Below are 17,437 nucleotides of genomic sequence, written 5' to 3' on the forward strand. Positions count from 1 at the left end.
CAAAATGTCTCATGAACCACTGGATGCATTTGAATGAAATTGGCAGACTGTAATTTTTCAATGTCCATCTGCAACTGATTAGGTTTTGGAGTTGACCCAATTCAAGTTGTCCACCACAGCATACTGCCCCTAAAAAACACAAATATGGCCACAGCTCAGTCAATTCTACTTATATGAAGGTAAAATGTGATGTGGTAGTAGCTGAAAGACATTCACAACATGTACTCCAAGTGCAATTGATTGTGCAAGATCTTTGCTTTAAACTGTGCCATTACCTGTTCGACTCAACCCTGTTTGTCTGTTAGCCAAATATCTCACGAATCACTGAACAGATTTTAATGAAACTTTCAGAAAGTAATTATTGGATATTTATCTACAACTGATTGGCATTTGAAGTCACTCCAATTCAAGACAGCTGCCACAGCTTATCCACATTCACAAATCCAAAAATTGCTACAACTCCATCCGTTTTACAGATATTGAGCACAAATTCGATCTGGTAGTTGCTGAGAGTCATTCACAACACATAATGTACTATGAGTGTGACATCTTACAATATCGTGTGAGATTATGCATTACATTCATTTCTAGGTTTGACCAAAAATGGCTGCAACACTGTCATTTTTCAACATAAAATAATCTTAGTTTAAATCTCTGGCATTCAAGGCAGCAGGCGATATGACTTCCTTCAAAGAATCCGAGGCCTTTATTTTCAATATAAATTTATGTCTTTACCCTTGAAAGCTATTTTCTTGAACATGTGTTTTTTTGTGTTCTGGCCCTGCAGGCAGTACCGCAGCAGGTGCTTAATATCTGCTCCCTCTGCCTTGTAGACCCCTCTCGGCTGGGTCATGACCAGAAGTGTAGGTCTGCCTAAAACCCGTCTGCTCATCGTCTGAATTCAGATGTGGCATCTTGGTTCAGTTCAGCCCCAACAGACGCTCATGGCAGCGATATAAAAAGCAGCTTGCTAAACATGCAGCGTTTTGTAAGCGACGTTACCATGGTTTAATTGTTGCCCTAAGAATGATCAGAATATGGAATAATTTCTTTACTTTGTTAAACTGTTAGAGCATCTTCTGCTGTGCCAGCTTTAATAATATTTGTCAGAGCGTAAGTTGGGTATTTTAGTTCCTCTGGCTCATTTGCTTGGGAAAAAGGCTAATCAGGCATGCAGGTTTAAGCTCAGTGCAGTGCTTTAAAAGCGATGCTGAAAAATGATTTTCTTTCCGTACAGCCTGCAGTCAGATCCACAAAAAGTAAAGCGAGAGGAAGTCATTACTCTCCCGTAATGATAATAATGTTTCAAGGTGGGCTTTGTCCTCTCTCATCTTTGGGAAATGGCTCCGGGCTTTTATTTCTTTTTGATTGTTCCATTACATTACATGAAGAGATTCCTCAAATGTTAGGAGAACTCAACTGCAACAGATTATTTGAGTCTGAACTTGTAAGAGGTGACATTATTTCAAGCCTACAGGGAGGTATATTTGATGTCATTGGCTGCCAAGCGAAGGAAAATGCCATCCGAGGACTCGTTTCAGCGAGACAGTCAGTCAGTCAGTCAGTCAGTCAGTCGGTGAGGGAAGCGTCGGTTTTTCTGTGGATCTGCTTGTCTAGGAGAGGAGCTTTTAGGGAGCTGGGATGCTGCTGACAGTTGTGCATTGCAGAGTGCTGTGTAGCTGATAAAGTAGCCCAGTTAATCAGGTAAATAGGCCTGTAATGAAGTGTGTTTGTCTGACGGTGTGCCAGCCCAGTGCCAGACGATCCCACTGAGACTCTCCTCTTTCTGGCTTTTGATATATATATATATATATATATATATATATATACACACACACACACACACACCAGCATTATGCACACACACAAACCCACTGGAGACAGATTGAATTGTGTCTAATGCATATTGCATTTTCCCTGACAAGATGCCACCGCCCACATACAGTAAGTGCCCGTGTTTTCCCGACTGTCTGTGGAGAGCAGAAGTAGTGGCTCCAGGCCGGAGCTGATGGCTGGAAGTGTGTCCACCGCAGATTAGAGATGACATCTTTTGTTACAGCACCGACTTCCTCTGTCTTAATGTTTTCCCCAGATGTGATCTGCTACTAAAAGTCCCACTAATATAGACATCTTTGGATGCATTTATTTGAAAACCCATTGCATGATACTGTCGTTGAATAAATCAGTATGAGGGCCAATGTGTAAGCATTCGAAACATCATTGTTCTGCAATAATTTGGCCATTATTCTTTGGTTTACGACATGATTTTTAATTTGCTTTTTCTTTTGCAGCTTTGGAACAACTCGGGGATAAAAATTAAAACACATAGCCCGACTTTTGGTAGCAGTACATTATATGGCAAATAAAACAAAGGTAGTAAAACATATTTCAATGAGTTACCTGGTATGTAACGAGAAAGTCCTGGATACTTAGCTGGTATGTGCCTGGCACTTACTGGGCTACGTACCTAGTACTTACTTGGTGCTTATTGGGTACTTATTGGGCTACGTACCTGGTGCATATTGATTATTTTCCTAGTACTTCTTGAGTATATACCCAGGTATTTACCCGGTTTCATTCTGGTATTTACTGTGTACTATGAACTGGTACTTAAAAAATGTTCAGTTTACAGTGTGATGATGTCACACATTCGAACATTTTGGCAAACTCTTTTTCACTGTCACAGATTTTACACTTTTATGCAGATTATGCATTAAAACATAGGCATTGTTGTCTTCTATCACCCAGTGTGTGTTTCACTGTTATATGACTCAGAGTTTTCTCTAAAACCATTCCAGAGAGCACATGGCCAAACTCTCACCATTGCTTCCATTGTATCTGAGCTCAGAATCTTCCCTACCTAAGTGAAAGTAAAGGGTCGTTTTAACTTACCGTACCTCTTAAAGAAAAGCACTGTAGAATCATAAAAACTGATTATATGATGCGTCCACCATTTACAGGTTACCATAACTTGTAGTTTTTACATGGGGACTGTTTGTTTGAGGCTTACTTTTTAATCTGCGTTTATGTCAGTTTTATTAAGGGTCAGGGAGTGAGAGACGCAGCTGTGTGGTTACCATGGTGAGCGACACCAAGAAGCTTTAACATTCCTTCTGGGTTGTCTTTAAACTTCTTATGCAGTTTGTAAATCAAAATATTGGCATTTTGTCATCCAAGACTTATACAAAAGGAAGTCCCAAATTACCACTGGGCTTCAACAGAAGAAAAATAATTGAATGAAATTAGTCAAGACAATCCTAAGTTAGAAGTTTGTTTTTTTTATTTATTTTTGCATATTGATGCATCTCAGCTTAATTATCCTAACTGCACCAGTTTCTTCATCTCACTCAAAGACTGAAATAACAGACACACTTCCCTGCCTCTTTCACTCACTCGCTTATTCGTCCTGGCAGTAAAATATTAGGCTGCCACCTACCTTTTACAGTTTAATCACAAGTGATAATTGCAGATCAGAGACCGGGTGTCATCGGCGCTTTTTTACAACCTGGAAATAGCATCATAGTCACTTACCTGGTGGTGCTAGAATATGCAGGACATTTTTAATCACGTTTTTTTTTTTTTAGTTGTTGTTGAGAAAAGCAACCAAAAACCTGCTAATTAGGTTTTGCGTTGGATCTACTTTACTGAGAGGGGAAAAGGAAACTTGAGTTTAGAATTTTGTGTTGCACATGTCTAAAGTTCACCTCGGCGTGACGATGTCGTCGCATTAACCGCAGCAGGATGTGACACACACAATCATATCCTAAGGTTCACACCGAATCTGTAAGTGCTAATCACTGCCTATTGTGTCTTTCTCCCATCTGTTCCGAATGTGTTTAGAAGGGAGCATAATGGCAATGAGCCCAAAAATAAGGTTCCAAAAGGTTGCGATCTGCCAGTGAAGCGTCTCAACATAAGCTGTTGATAATTTTTAAAAGTGCTTCTCCAAACACATTTGTATGCAGATGAGCTCGCTCGCTTGGATATCGCTAAATACCCTTTTCCCTTCAGTGGTGGTGGCATAATTGAAATGGTTGTCTAAATGCCTTTTCCACCCACAGAAGGAGGAGGAAAAAGAAATTGGTCACTCTAACAGTTTCCCTTAATCCTTGAATCTTATAATGGCCTATGCATAACTGAGGCTGCCTTTGTGCAAATCACTTCTTAAGCTTATTTTGTTTCCATATGTCTAAATAGAGTCACATATCTGGAATGTATTTTATTTATAGACTTTATATAGTTTATTCTAAATTTAAAAAATAAAATAAAATCATAATCAACCACAACCCCTAATCTACTCAGGTAAACATTTTGTGAAAGTTTTAATTGCTTTTATATCTATTTATATTATTCATTACACAAAATTTACATATATGTGTTTAGTCTACTCTGTCTTTTTTCAAGTGTAAGTTTCATTTTGAGATTAAATAGTTTAGCAATTCTATTAGCTCTATGCTTTGTAGCTGAAGTTTCTATATTGAAAGCTGGAATATTTATCAATTATTAGGAGCAATGTTTTGTATGTAATTAACCAACCTACATGTTGGAGGAAAAATAAATCACAACAAAATCATAAAAATATTGGTTGGAAAAGGTTGGAATAAAATAATATCTTACTTGTTGTAGATAGTTCAATGCCTAAACTCACTTTGAAAACATAGTGTTTAATTCTGACAGAAAGTTAAATCTGACAAGCTAACGACTAGCCCAAATGGCTAAGACTAAAGTGGATTACTGCCGTCTTTAAACATCTTCAATCTCAAAATTTACATTGCTTTCAGTCTTTTTTACATAAAATTCTTAGTTCAAATAGCAGCAGCAGTAGCCATCTGGAGTACTTCCTGCTGGAATACTATAATACTCTTGCTGGAATAATCAAGTAGTATGCAACCAATGGCTATGTAAAGGTTTATTATATAAGAAACTGCATAATCTGGTTAAATATTTGGCAACAGTCCACTTGTGTCTTGGCTCCACTTGGACTAGCCATTAGCTCATCAATCTAGTCAGAAATAAATTCTATTTTTATCAAACTCAGGTTGATTCAAAGAGCTGTCTACAACAGGCAAGATTTTTTTTCTTTATAACCATATTTCATTAGAACCCTGCTACAAAAAAATTGAGCTATCACTTTAAAAGCATGGTTGATTTACATCCTTTTGAGACAATATTTGTAATAACTTTGCTGTAATTTTAGGTTAAGTATTTTTGATACTCCATGCCCTGACAGTCATTACAAGGTTTCTCGCCTACTTTTCTCTTTAACAAACTGACTGATAGTTTGTTTGGGTTCAGAAGCCAAATTATTGAACAAAATGGTTGAAGGTAATTTGAAAAGGCAAAAGTTTTTTTTTTTTTTAAACATGACATGTTTATGATGACTTGTAGGATCCTAAGGGCTTGAATAATGCACTTTATAGAATTAATTTCTTCAAAGTTTCACCAGGAAACAAGAAAAGAAGTGCATGTATAATTGTTTTTTGGGTTTTTTTGGTTTGTTTTTGGGAGCTTGTTCTCCTGAAATGTGGTCAAACTAAAGCAGTTAAAGGATTCAATCTAGATTTAAGCTTTTTTTAATTTGTTTGGTACAGTCCTTTGGGGTGGGTACATGAATTATTTTATTTTATCTCTTAGTGATATATTTTAAGAAGAAAGAAAACAATTTGGAGTCTGTTTCTCTTTACCACATGGGTTACTTTATACAGTTTAGGCTAGATAAAAATGAGTACAATATGACTTTTTTTGTTTTATAGTGAAGTTATCGGCTGACAAATCCTACCCTGCTGAACATGAACTGTTACCTTAGATCCTCCCTACTAACAAGGGTGGTCTGTTTTTCTGTCTGTGCTTCTGGGAGATTTATTGTCTTTAAAAAACAAACAAAAAAGCACTAGCATTCAGCATTTGGTTCTCTTTCTTGTTTTTCTAAGCCCATACCAAACTGTGACCCTCATACCAAGGCACGTATCGAACCACGACTTTGGTGTATTATTACAGCCCTATTAATCATGATGAGATATAGCTTCTAAAAAAGAGAAGAACTACAGATGTTTGAGGCTTCATTTCTAAGGTCACGTTTCTGACTGGCACTAAGACTCGGCATGCACATTTAGCTCCCCCTCTAACAGCTAAGAGGTTGATTTGAATAAAGGGACATCACAATGTCAGCTGATGATGCAGCTGAACTGAACAGCAAGTTGACTTTCAGTAGTTTGTTTTTTCTGCTTTTTTCTTCTGGCATTTAAGATAAATTGAGATGTACAGCTAAAGCTCTTTTGGAAAAAGGAGATATCCATTCATAGAAGAAAACATGAGGAATTTTCATCCCCTTTCACTTTGTTTCTTGGAGTACATGCAAGGAAAATCCATTTACATTCAACCCTGGCTACCACACAAATAAAGTTTTCGAAAACAAGCAAGTTTTGTGTTTGTATTGATCTCTTTTCTTCTCCGCCACCGTACAGAAATTCACCACGTTCTCTCTGATCCGTCAGTTTTTCTCCCCCTCGGCTTCGCGCTGCTCTTTCTCTCAGCCCTCCTTCTCACCTTAAATGGGTGATAAGCACCTTTTGCCGCGACATTTATCCCAGCCGACTGAAGAAGTGACACTTCAAGGTCTGCTTTGACGAACGGGCCGTCGAGAACATTCATACCGCGCGCGGGGGAAAAAAAAGGAGGGCAAAGGTGCAAAATGAAGCGTGGCAGACACAAAGTGTTGAGAGGAAGAATGAGGCTGAAAACAAAACGAGGGTGGTGAGTACGGCGAGCGACATCGTGGAGACAGATGGGAGGGAAGAGCTACCAGCTACAGAAAATGATTGTTGATCAATGAGCCTTGCAGAAGAAAAAAAAAGAAAAGATTTTGGACTTCGTAAAATATTTTCAACCCTGCAGCTGCCGCCTCTATGTGGCATTTGTCCTGGCTTGATCCGCATGATTGTACGATAAGAGATCCACTTTGAATGTTGATGACTAGATCAGACTTTTTTTTTTACCCCCTCCCTGTAATTTGGGGTTTTGACTCATGTAACGACCCACAGATAAGGCTCACCGGGCATGGATGTGATAACTGGTTTGCTACATTGAGCACGTCACGCCTCAGCGCTGAAATACAGACGCAGCTGCATTTCGATATTGCTTTATAATCCTGCGCAACCAGGACTGTTTGTGAACTGTGAGACAATAACACTTCATATTTTATCCATTTTTACCTGTGTGTTCCGTAAGATAAATCTGCCTTGCACTCTCAAAACACTTGCTTATCCTCAGGTGTGAAACTAACAAGTGTGACTGACGTCCCGGTATGGCAAAAAAATAAATAAAGCAACACGGTGTCACCATATCAAGATGAAAGGAATAAATAATCTACTTTTATGTCCGTATGTCTCATAAGGTGACAGCAGACTCTGTGATACCAGAAACTGTCTATGTTCGGGTGCTCAGACACACGCCTTAACATTTTTTGAGGTACATCCTAGCTAGCATATAAGCATCCAGTCTTCCCCATGCAGTTTATCTCAGGTATGAAAAAAAGGGGGTCATACGTTCAAGGAGTATTGACAAGAGAAAACATCAAGATGAGTCACTAAACGCACCACGTTGCTAAAAGCATTTCCTCCCTGACATGTAAGTTAAAGCAAAGGAGAGTGACGTCACATCCAGCTGAATCCTGTTCCAGTTTCAAGTCAGAAAAACAGTCAGACTTGCTCTTGTTGGACTCAGTGACCAGGCTAGCTATTATAAGACAGGAACACGTTTTTCAGCATTCAATACATTCAAACACCATAGGAACAAATATCCTCTGTAGGAGTTGTACAATATTTTGTGTGTGACCGATTTATTGAGATCCAAACTGGCAGAAATGAAAATAAGAAGTTTATTACAGCTTCTGTTTCGCAGCCACGCTCGCTAACTCTTACCTGTGGGTTGTTTGGAAGTCTGGGTTGATCAGGGACATACGGCAGTCTGAGTCAGACTTCAAGGGACTTTTAGGTGGTTTCTCCAACTCGAGACTTGGAAATTTCAACTTATAGGGAAAATAGAATGCAACATAATTCTGACAAGATCGACGAGCTAACAGCTAGTCCAGCTGAGAACTAGCCAAGACCAAAATGGCTTGTTGCCATTGCAGAAAAAAAAAACCTCTAATTTCAAAAGATGCACACAGGTTCCTGGAAATGCTATTTTAAAGACTTTTACATTGATGTGAGTTGTTTATAACATGGGTATTTAAAGAGATTTCTGTGGTTATTTTCAAGCACAAGTAGTGGGGCACTTACTGCAGGAATGTCCTAATATTTCTACTGTAAAAACCATGTTATGTAAAATTAAAAGTAATGTAAAAGTTTATAAAATCATGTTCACATGAACCAGAAAATTTGAACCAAAATTTAGTTTAGCTGTGACCAGACTGACAAACTAATTGCTAGTTTGTCAGTCTGGTCACAGCTAAACTTCATTTCTCCATTTAGAGGCAACTCAAACAGCTATCTACAACAGATAAATATTCATAACTTTTCCACCATGCTGCGCTTTCAAATATCTGCGTTAACTTATTTATGTATTGTCTTGTTAAATCTTTTTCCTCAGACTTTACGGAAGTTTTTCTCTCCCCCCTCCCCCCACCCCCCATTCATCTTTTTCCTCTGCTAAGGCTTCATGCTTTCACATATACATATCTAAACCCTTCCTGTAGAGATTTTTCAGTGGCTGTGTTTGAGCCGGTTTGCAGTTTTGCAGCCTGGGGAGACATGCTAAATTAATCCTTTTTCATTTGAAGTTGAAGTGTGGCCATATTGTGCTGAAAGTGCCTGGGACAGCACATTTTGGAAGTTTTTTTTTTCTTTTCTTTGTCTTTTTTCTTCTTTTTTTGTTCGGTCCCAACAACAGTCCCGCTGTTCACTCTCCATTTCATCTTTGTCTTTAAACTCTTATCTGCTTTCCAAGGTTAAATGATTCTGGAACTGAGCACGGTAATTGGTTTGGTATCTTCTGCGTTATCAAGCATTTCACGTGCCTTCTCGAGCTGATTTTGCAGCTCGGCTTTGGCAGGAAGACAGGAAATATTTTTGCTTTCACTTCAGTAGAATTTCGCTATCTTTATTTGCTTTTTTTTCGCTCTAAAAGGTTTTATGGAGGTTTACGGAGAGGAACGTTCAAGAGATTGGAGGTCATGATGCCATTTTAATTTGCGCGGTTTCCAGTTGTGGTAATTTCCCTGAAAACTTCCTCCATTTTGTGTTCCTGCTGAGAAGATTTGAGGTGGCTGCCTGTAAAGATGCTGTCTCCTGCCTCTGGTGCCAGACTTGTGTTGAGTTGATGGTGTTTGAACACTATGCCAGCTCAGCAGAGGCTGACACAGCGCTGTACCAGTTCATACAGTGCAATAAAAACAAATAAAACAGAAAAAGAGTGCTGGAGAAAGATGTACAAATTGTTGACTGAGCTGCTAAAAAAAAAAAAAAAATTCCAGAAACGCAGCGGCGGAGAGACAGAGACATGCTTGATGATGTTTACCCAGGAGAGCATCAGATCCTCCTGCGCTTTACAACAATCTGTTCATTTCTTTTTTCCTTTTTTTTTTTTTCCCTGCTTGAAACATTACGCCGTTACTCCCTAATCCCCATTTGTAATTAAACTTGTGCTTGGGAAAAGTGTGCCGGGGTTATGTAAAGCAGCTCTACTCATCGCGCAGAGAGTGTGCTGCATCCATATTCCCCCTGTATTCTTGCATCTCGCTTACATCTGCGCGACTCACCCTCACCTTCCTCTTGAATGGTTTTGCCTCTCACTGACACACACGGCGAGATAGAGAAAACACAGAGGAAATCAAGCCTTTAGTGTGTTCGGCCATGTGAGAAATTGACAAGTCTCTAAAGTTCTCCCCGCAGTATGGAGGATTTTTTCCCAGGGAGGCAGATTTTTACTTTGAGAAATGTAAAAAGAAAACCACTAGGATACGATGTACCCCAGTGCTGTTAGAGCCTAAAGTGTGACGTAAGACTGTTAAACTCGATAAAATATCACAAATCTTTCTTTTTTGAGCAGCAAATGTCATGTCTGAAATCCTAAATCATTTGCTTGTGATTTGATTCCCTGTGCTTCTTGTGTCTCACCATATTTTTCTTATTTTGCTCCTCTTTTTCCTTCCGTATTATTATTTTTTTTTAATACATGTTTTCGTTTCCAACCTTCTCGTTGTTTCTTTCCTGTGAAGTCAAACAAGAAGCATCTGGCTGCCTTTTTGTCTTTGCTGCCCTCCGATGGTCGGTCACGAAGGGAACTTTGTTACTGTTTCCCACCCGCTGTGTCAGGAGTAGCATATGGAAACTGCAGGAGAGGCTGATTTTCTTCCTCCCTCTAGAGTTATAAAATTAATAATAGAGGTAGCTTATGTACATTTAATTGGCTAACTCATTTCTTTAAACTCTAAGCAGGAGCTACAGCTCAGTGTGTAGGATGAGTAAGTTTAGCGGGAGTAAAAGCTTTTTCTTTTTCTGGTCACCCCACTTTTCTACGTCGTTTTCTTCTCTCGACTGCTCTCTGTAGGGGTCATTACAGTGCATCACCTCCCTCTCTCTCACCCTATACTTAGCATCTTCCTCTGTCACACCAACCCTCTGCATGCCCTCCTTTACTAGATCCACAAAACCTCCTCTTTCTCTTTTCTTCCTCCCTTTGTCCAAAATATCCTCTGGCCCTCCTCTACACATGGCTAGACCGTCTCAGCCTTGCTTTGTATAACTTTGACCTGAGCTCACTATGACCTGTCCGTCTGATATACTCATTTCTAATCTTGTCTTTTTGTTAGAGCCACCATCTCCAAACCAAACATCCTAGCAGGTCTCACCACCGAAATGTACACCTTCCCTTTCACTTTTGCAGCTATCCTTTTGTCACAAGTCACCCCTGACACTCGTCAGTCAAATAAAACATTCAAGTGTAATAATGATTTTTTTTATTTTTCAAATTCCAGTTGGTGACTCTGTGGTCAGTGCCACCAACTGGAATCGGCCTGAGGCTGCAGGTGTGAGCCCAGGTTCTGTCAGGAAGGGCATCTGGCTTAAAACGGTTGCCAAATCTTTCATGCAAGTTGACCCGCTGTGGCAACCCTTGCAGAAGGGAGCTGCCGGGAAGAGAAAGATGATTTGAAATCCAGTCAGTGCAGTTTGTTAGCTCTGTTACCAGAGATTGGAGCCTTTTTGTGTGGAGTTTTAATTTTCCTCTCGTGATCACATTTCCTCTTGCAGTCCAAAAACGTTCATGTTAGGTTAAATGGTGATTCTAAATTATGTGAATGTGTGCGTGAATGATTGTCTCTGTGTGGCCCTGTGATGGACTGGCGACCTGTCCAAGGTGTACCCCACTTTTCACCCAATGACCTCTGGAGACACCAGTACCATCTTCCTGCAATTTTGCACAGGAAAACAGGATGGATGAACTGTTTCATCTTTTTGTCTAAAATATGACCATGTCCACATGGTTGGGACGAATACTTGTGGTGAATTATTGTGTACTTCACACAAGTTCTGCCACCGAAAAAAAAAAGCCTGGAACAGGGGCTTCAGGTATGCACATGTATATCTTTCCTAATTGTGCTAGAAGGGGGTTTTGTGTTCTTTCATTTTTCATCAGCTTATTGGGTCAGTCAGTAAAAGTTTTTTTGGGCAGCTGTTGTGCTAAACATAGCCCCCCCTCTTTCTGAAAAACGCCATGGGGGTTAGGAAACAACTTGGCGCATTACGGCCACCTTGTGGTGGTGTTAGCAGTGTTTGTATTTGTTTATTTTATTGACTCCAAATAAACAGAAATCACTGGCATTTCTTGCTGAGAGTTTGCTCATTTTAGTTTGTTTTTCTGTGTTCAGAGTTGCTCAAATCAGCACTAAAGCTTTTTTTATGCCTGTGGGTACAATACACATGGATAATTTTCCTCTCATAAGTCATCATATGCTGTTGTTAATCATAGTTTTTTTCACCCGGCAGGTCAAATATTGTCACTTTGCTTTGGATAATCCATTATTTTATGGTGCAAGAGTCTAAAGAAATAATTAAGGAACGCCATTCTGACTTATTTCACTCTTTAATTCAGTCACTATGATATCATGATGGCTTGTAAAAATGTATGTTGTTTCAAATACAAAAGGTACTGTCAACTGTGGATTAAGTCCTAAAAGATTCTGATTTCTATGATGCGTTATTCATTATAAACCAATTGCTATTTCAGAAGGGCTCTTTGCCGCCCACTATTTATTTTTGATATGCTGATAAATTGTAAATCCTGACCTGCGTAGGCCATGCACGATCATAACAGAGTATCTGAGCGTACTAACCTGAGTCTTGCTATTTTAGGGGTGTATCATTCCCTGAAATGTGAAAAGTGTGAAGGGTGGGTTTGTCAGAACAAAAAAATCCCAACAAATGCCAAACATACCAGCGGTTGATGGGAGTAGATGATTTGTTACACCTTCATGAACAGGTGGTGTGATAAGCGATTTTTGGAAAACTTGTATTGTTTGTTATAAATGTAAGGCTAGTTATTCTTGACGAAAAACACCTGAGGTCACTTTTTCCTCTGTCAAACAGAGAGAGGAGGCGACAACTGCACTTCAAATGTGAGTGCACTTGCTCGTTTGCCTTAGACACTCTATGAAAAACATGGTCAGAGCTTCACGATCTTCTTATTATTGAGGAATCTGTGCCAACACCAACAAGCTCCTTACTGCACGTCTTTTAAATGCTCCATGGCCTGACAAGAGGGCCGTTTGTGATGCTCTGGGAATGAAAATGGTTTGCAAAGAGACACAACTCAGATAAATCAATGCAGCTGTTTTTGTCAATAGCAACTTGAGTTAATCTCAACCTTCCAGGAGGAAATAAAAAAAAAATAGAACTACAAATTCAAGTGGTAGAACAAGGTGCAATGTGCTGCAGGTCACAAAGGCAATTGATCAGCAACGCTCTGATGTTTTAAGGTCATCTTGTTTCTTGAAGTGATGTGATTGAACTGAGCTGAGAGTTGAAGTCCTTGTCCTTTACTTTTGGATATTACTGGAAAGCCCTCTTCACGCTGGATAATGACCTCACCTCAACATAAACAATCTACCAGAATATGCATGGTCTTTGTGGGTATTCAGTAAGGTTCGGGTGCTTATTAAGAATGCAGTGAGATGCACAAAACTTTTTGTGGTGACATCATATGGAGGTCCGAGGTGATGTGTAGGGAGCTTGGTGGCGGTGTAGCCATGCCATGTAGACAGTGTGCCCGAGTGGCTTGGATATTGAGAATTTGAAGCAGGACTGGCCGCTCTGGCTTCAAGTTTAAGCTGCAACAGTGATCATGACAAGATCATGGAAACCACCTAATGTAGTCATGATACCTGTAGCTGCACCCTGACATGGTTCAAGAGAGCCACGGTAGGTGTATAGGGTATAATAAAGATGGAGAAGAGCATCTCAGGAACATGAAAATAGCAGGTAAAACCTATTTACCACAAACAAAAAGCATAGCAGCATCATGACTGACTTCACACTAAAGGTTTTCTAAACTGCCACGATGCAGCCACATTCTAATTGGTCCTATCAGCCACGGAGGGCATAGTGAGGCCATCATCCTGTGTAAAAAGTGCCTTACCTTTATTAAACTTTAAATGTCAACCAATGTTGACCCGAAATTACAAGGGCTTCTCTACGTCTCTTCGTCTCTCCCTCTTTTGAGGGCTTCAGGAGGGTTAAAGCATACAAAGTTTAATATTTGATTCCCCACATTGGATTTAAATGCATTTATCTCTGTTTCAGCTAAGAGCTTTTCTTCCATAGGAGATTTGGATTATTTGATGAGACTGTGACTTCAGCTGTATAGTTTGGTCTGCTGGGATGGTTTTGGTCATGTTGAAGATTTTGTTTTGTAGCGGTACTTTGTCTTTTTTTTTTTTTTTTTTTTTTGATTATAGGTTTATGAATGTGTCAACCATGTGAGAAAAATGTGGCTCCACTTTGAAGCACAAGCATTTTTGTTGTTATACTCAAAGAGCTTAAAGCAAGCAGTCATACGTGTACATGTACACATACACATACTCCAAGGAAAGACTAAATCGCATTTAGTGTTTGGCAAATTACTTATCAGAAATATTTTGTCATTAATTTTGAGCTCTAAAGACAGCATGCTGTGTGGTACATACCATTTACATAAAACCTCTTCAAGCTTTTTTGGTTTGTTCACCAAAACAGAGTTGTCACCATGATGGGTTAAGAATGATGATTCTGTTCTGCAGCTGATGTGCATAATGGAAACACTAAGAAAAAAAAAAAACAATGGAAAAAAACTAGGGGTGTGTGTGTGTTGGTGTGTATTCACATGCTAAGAAGATTCTGCTAGTTCACTTCCCCTCCATACCCACAATATTAGTGAAGCTCCTCAGCTAATAGCTCTCCTCCTCCTCTTCCTCCTCCTCCTCCATCTTCCATCCTCTGCTCGACTTGGACTGCTAATTATGTAAAGTGTGGGGTTCGCTGAAAAACACATACTGTACACACAAACACACACTGAATGACAAGTAGCAGCTTAATTACCATTTGAAATGACATCCTCAGAGCTGCTGATAACTCTCCGAAGAAGTGCAAATCACAGACCGGCACATACTGAGGCTGCCGCCACCCCGGCGTTCTGTGTGTTTCAAAGATGTTGTGGGTTGTGTTCATCCAACTTTAAGCACGGAGTGCTGCCACCTGCACTACATCTCCCAGATGTGTGTTATTAACGTAACACTGAGTAGGAATGGTGATTATCACAGCAGCAGTCCTCGCTTTCAGCAGAGCTCAGTGTTAGCTCTTTGCTAAGTTAAAGTAAAATAATTGACTGCTTTTGCTTCTTCACAGCTCTGACATTACTCTGGGAGCTGTATGTTTTTGTGAGGTCACAGCATTTGCAAAATAATAACTTGTAGTCTCTTGGTTTAAAGATGAGTTTAGATTTCATTCTACCCAAGGCTGTTTTGGTTGTTTTAACCATCACCTATACTATAGGGTATAATTACCATCAACAAGAAAAAACTTATAAAGAAGTAATAATCCACAGAGTGTTAAGAGTGTTAAGATTGTGTTTGGCATTTGGAAGTTGGAGGGAAATATTTTGAGTCTTGTGGATTGCAGACATGGACTTTAAATAATTGGGAGGATGTTGAAATGATTGTTGTTACATCATCAAATGAAATAATCCTATTTTAACAAACGTGGCTGTTATTTTACATACAGTAAGTCAGTTTGACATGAGAGTGGCAGAGGTGTTCGGAGAGGCTAACTTCTAACCTAGCTAACTAAGCATAAGAGAGGTAATTTACCTGTAAACTGCATTGTGTTAGTTAGTTCGTATTTTAGTTATAACAAAAGCTGACATGGTGTTAGGATTTTAGTTTATTTAATCATATTCTTGTTTAGTATGGGCTCTGTTGACTTAGTGTTCCCTGCCCATTGTCTCCCTTTCCTTAATCCATTTTATTCCACACTTGTTCCACATCTGCTCATCAGCCCAGCTGCTCTCACTCAGCAATCACACCTCCCAGTGCATAGAGTGTGCTCCTGCTCTCTTAGTTTGTCAGATATTATTGTTACCCACCCTGTTTTCTTGCTGATGATGATTTTATTTTTTTGGTAAAGTTTCTTTTTAATTAAGCTCAGTTATAAGCCTCAGTATCTGCACTTTGGCTCCTTATCTCCACACTCGTTGCAATAAAAACAACAAATCCAGTATGTTTAGCACTCCAGAATTATGTTGTACTTAGCTACTCTTAATGAGATGTCAGATTTCATTTAAAGAATGTGGGTTCTGATTCAGGCCCTTACCACAAGAACAGATATTTTGCAAAACAAGCCTTTTCATACTGAGTATGCCGCCTCTCAATTTGCACACTGTATTTTGGTGAGGTACACTTAAAAGTGAAGACTTATAAAAACTCAGTTTTTTATTTGTATTTTTCTGTAGACTTGACAGATTTTGAGAAATGATCATGTATGAGCTTATTGTGTGTATCCACACGGTTGCTTTGTGCCCTAGAAACTACAATAAAGAAGTTGATTTTACAACATTTTGTACATCTGTCTCAAGCAGGAAACTTTCATTGTGGTCATAAAAGGTTAAAGATTAAAAGAAAATGTTAAGCAGAGTCAACTGGGAAAAAAATAAGCTACAATTGCTGTTGAAGAAACTTTAGTCATGATTGTATTTTGGTATTAGTAATGTCAAGGTTATTGTCACTTAGTGGTGCAACATTTTTGTAAAATTTTCTGCTTATTGTCTGTGTGAAGATATTTTTCTCAAATAAAGATCAAATATTCACAGAAGTGTAGTCGATGTTGACTTGATGTGGGCAGGACTTTAGCTCCAGTTTTTGCTGCCCAGATTCTGGCGGTGCTCGTAAGTCGGACATTTTGGCTTGATTTTTGAGAAACGGGAGTAAGTGAAGCCATGGTGTCCAGCTTTTCTTCCACAGGTGGAGCTTCTGCTGACCAGGCTTGTCCTCAGGCTTCCCACAGATGCCTGGTTGGTTTGGAACGTCCTAATATTAAGGGCCAGATGAACATTTCACTAACTTTATCATATCCATGGAGTTATTTTTAGGGGTTTTTTGTAGTGTATGTCACTATGTCCTGTTGGGGCAGGGAGCTGCTGTCCGGAATTGGTGTTGCTGTGTGTGCGTGTGTGGGGAGGTGGGTTGGGCTAACAATACTGTAACATCTGCATGAATGTCAGAACTTAGTTTTGCCAGCAGAGTTTAGTAGCAAGATGAAAAAAATGAATGTTTTTGTCATGGTTGACTGGTGTGCAGTCTGTTTGCAACCCACTGGCTCACTTTGGCTTATTTTTTAACCAACTGGTGCAAATAAAGACCATGAAAAATTCCTCGATGTTTATTTCCAACAGAAGTTTGCCCAAGACCTTGGAATAAAAAAAGAAGTCGGAGTTATTTTAAAATCTTTGCTGGGAGGCTGTACAAGCATGTCGTTTAGTGAGATTCCAAGTGAAATGTTTTGCAGTTTTTCACAGTTTTGTGTCTCTACCAGTCACGGCCCAGTGAGGTACTACTTCAAGAGATCCATCCGTAACGTGCTTTTAGCATACATGTGTCAGTAGTTTATTGTTTGAGCTCCTTTGAGAAGCGCAGACAGAAAAGGCGAAGGAGTTTGTGTCGTCTAAAAGTGAGCAGAAAAATGGTGATCCAGGGTTTCATTATCCCCACACAGTCAACAGCTTGTTCACAGAATGGATCTTGCAGCAGCCCCGAAGCCAACGCTGACAAAAATTTGGGGGTTTTTATAGCAGTGCACTGCTTGGTGAGCTGAATGGCTGAGTGATTTCACACAGCTTGCATCTTCATTTTACAATTCATCATTTAAATTTTGACATCAAAGCGAAGCAAAATCCAATATTACTCTTAACACAT

The 17,437-nt window shown here is 39.4% G+C and overlaps 1 protein-coding gene across 10 annotated transcripts in view; it reads left to right on the forward strand.

The window, feature by feature from the left end:
• LOC108231818 (neurexin-3b) overlaps positions 1-17,437 on the forward strand; it is a 373,487-nt gene that overhangs the window by 127,325 nt on the left and 228,725 nt on the right. The gene's annotated exons all lie outside the window — the stretch shown is intronic.

Source organism: Kryptolebias marmoratus, linkage group LG19, assembly GCF_001649575.2.
Source record: "Kryptolebias marmoratus isolate JLee-2015 linkage group LG19, ASM164957v2, whole genome shotgun sequence".
In the NCBI taxonomy this organism is placed as follows: Eukaryota; Metazoa; Chordata; class Actinopteri; order Cyprinodontiformes; family Rivulidae; genus Kryptolebias; species Kryptolebias marmoratus.